This window comes from Gadus chalcogrammus, chromosome 2 (assembly GCF_026213295.1).
Source record: "Gadus chalcogrammus isolate NIFS_2021 chromosome 2, NIFS_Gcha_1.0, whole genome shotgun sequence".
Lineage (NCBI taxonomy): Eukaryota > Metazoa > Chordata > Actinopteri > Gadiformes > Gadidae > Gadus > Gadus chalcogrammus.
In genome coordinates this window covers 7237239-7240635 of record NC_079413.1, presented here as the reverse complement: position 1 = coordinate 7240635, position 3397 = coordinate 7237239, and positions in this window count along the sequence as shown.

The window sequence follows — 3397 nt, the reverse complement described above, 5'->3', positions numbered from 1 at the left end:
TTAATGATCTGTCTATGCCAACTGGGAGGATTTCAACTTTTAAAACTGTTGAGCTGGCCTGTTCTATCACGCCTGATCACATGAAATAGCCGAGAGGCTATACAACAGACATAAATGTCATCAGTTTTTTTCATCTACTGCACCATACAGCATCCACAATGGTAACATTTACTAAAAACCCTGCTGAGCAACATACAAAACAGTAAAACCAATCCAAAAATGAAATCCTGTAAGCTCATGTTGTCCTCAACTCAAGTCCGGGGGGTACACCCTGAGTGGGGTTGCATTTCAAAACTTAAAAGAAACGAAAGAAAAAAAAGGTTGACATGTTATGTTATGCAAGAAAAAAAAGTAATGGCCCACCACATATGTCCAACAGGATGGGCGGAGTCAAAGATAAAAGCTGAGCTGTGTGTCAGACAGACCGGGTGCTTACTCTGGGCTTGTTTTGTTAGTTTAGACAGTGGTGGGTGGTGGTGGGTGGGGGGGTGGTGGAGAGGCTGGGGGTAGGGGGGGTGGTGGGTGGTGGTGATGGTGGAGGAGGAGGAGGGGTTGCTGCCTGGTACTGTGGGTTTTTGATCTCCTGGAATGCTGGCTGGCCTGATGGCTTTGGCAGAGACATTTAACAGCACCGGTGATCCGACAGTGTCTTATCTCTACTCAGACATCCCTAATCCCCACCCTCCCCTCACCATCCCACCCCTCCCCCCACACAGAAGTGATACACCCGTACGCCCACTGCCAATCCTATTCCCAGGCCCAGAATAGAATCAGGTGCTCTCTGCCTCCACTCTCTCTCACCCTTTGTCCCACCCTCTGTCCCTCTCTCTCTCATCATCCCTCTCTCTGTCTCCCTTTCTCTCTCACTCTCTTTCCCTCTATCTCTCTCCCCCTCTCTCAGTTTCTCTCTATAGCTCCCTTTCTCCCTGTCTATATCGGTGCATCTCTCTGTCTCCCTCCTTCTCTCTCTCTCTCTCTCTCTCTCTCTCTCTCTCTCTCTCTCTCTCTCTCTCTCTCTCTCTCTCTCTCTCTCTCTCTCTCTCTCTCTCTCTCTCTCTGTTTATATCTGTGTATCTCTCGGTCTCTCTCCAGTCCCTCAGATAAAAGCATACCCACCTGTAGCTCTGTTGAATGGGTTCTCTGTGGCTCACTTGTTCAGATTGGCACCATGAAGGCCATTGATGACATGTTCCTTGTGTGTTGTCGTGGAAATGATCTTGGGAGCATGAAACACTTATTTTTATAAGGGCAGCTTGTGGAGAGGCAAAGTGATAATGTCAGATATCTGATCGTTGGGTGTGTTGTCTTGCTAAATATGTATTTTTAAATCTTATACTTCAGTGGTTTAACAACAAACTGCTCCCTTTTTGCCCCGCAAATTCATCTTTTACATTGACAATTAGCTCACTAATTAGCTAGCTAATTAATTAGCATTAGCTTATTTCATGGCTAAACACAAACTAAAAATTGTCTTCCTGTAAAAACGAAATAAACTCCTGGAAAGGAGAGGGTTTTACAGATAGGGATGCCCTAGGTTAAATGAGCTTGAATTCTGGGAAAATAAATGTATGAGTTAACTAGAAAATGAAAGAAAAAGCAAGTTGATTTGTTCAACGGAAAAGGCCGAGAGATGTCAAGGAATCGAAAATGGGCTGGAGTTCCAACAAATTTTGAAAATCTGTGGTGAGTCATTTCTTGTTCAGCTTTCATAGTTGAAATACAATTGAAAGCCTGAGTCACAACCCTTCCTCTGTACCCATGGGACTTTATTTCGTCCAAAAATAAGTGTATTACCGTGGGGAGTGACACAGGATGCTGCTACTGAAGCATTGTGTGGCATCTGTTGAAAGCCCTTCTGTCTTCTGGAGTCAGAGGTTACTAGTGCAATGACTCACCACAGAAGAAGCACCTTAACAGTGTTGTCAGTTTGTGGTCTTTTGCAGTGGGGATGCTACTCCGTCATTTTACAGAGATTGTACCTTATTTCTTGCAGGGATCCCTCCAAGATCTCCATCTTTGCGATGTAGAAGCTGCACGTTTACATGACGACACTAAGGAACATTTAGAAACTAAAGTAAATTGCCAATCATTACAAAACCTGAGATTATACTGTCTGTATGATAGCACTGCATTCAAAGTGTGGCACAAATTAGACGATGTGTAGGCCTACAATCATTGCTGCAGAGGAAGCACAATACGTTTTTCTCCTGCATAAGAGAGCGGAGAAGGTATAATACTGGGTGCATAAAGAGAGAAGCACAAGAAGTAAAAAACATCCAAATATAATATTTACATGATGTACCATTCTCTAAATTCCCCCCTTTTCACACATGGGGCCCTATTTTAACGGTCTGAAATGCAAGTGAGAAGCGCCAAGCGCAAGTAGCTTTGTTGGCGGTTCTACGGCGATGTCGCTAGTTTACCGGCGCGAAAAATGACTCTTGTGCCCGGCGCATATCTAAAAAGGGTTGGTCTGAAGTAGCCTAATTACCCTTAGGTGTGGTTTGGGCGTAACGTGCAATAAACCAATGAGAGTGCCAGCTCCCATCCCCTTTAAGAACCATGAGCGCATTTGAATCTGACGAGTTGATATTTTGATAGCGCGTCTGCAGTCTCCGATGAGACAGATGCACATGAATTCAAAACTTCAAATGGCTCAGTTTATTGCCAAATAATATGGCCTAATTCACACAGGGAATAAGGTTTTCTTCCACAACTTCAGAAATACTGAGTCCTCAAATAAAATTCGGCAAAGAAACACGCGCAACACGCGAAACACACACACCCGCATTCATTCATTCTTTTTAACACTCACTCGCGGTAAAACAATGTTTTCTAACGATCAAATACTCATCAATCCTAAAAGTTATGGGCGTGTACACGATGTCTGTGTCCAAAAAAATATGTGTTTGCTTTACGGTGTTTGCAGATGCATTGATTTAAAAGTACAACTTATTACCGTTGTATCAGCTGTTCTTTCCCAAATAATTTACCAAGAATGTGTGGCGCGAAGAGTTTGTGGCGCAAGTGGATTCTGAAACGCCAAGATAGCGCCAGAGCACGTCTTGTCCTTTCGCCGAGCCGCCCCTTGGGGCGCAAGATCATTCCCTAATTTACAGACGCGTGGCGCAGGCGGGAAAAGAACTCTCTGCGCCAGTTGCAAACTAGCAACGACACATGCGCCAGTGATTAAGTCAATTGCGCCGGATGCAAGATAGGGCCCATGGTCCTACTTACCATGTGACAATTCTCCCATAAAAGGAAAATGGTCACAAGATTCTTACCATGTCACAAGTATGCCATAAAACAATAAACAATTTCTGAGAGGGACACAAGAAAACAAAAAAAAACACGTTTCACCAAAGTCAAGCCCTCTCGTTCAAGCCAAGTTAATTTA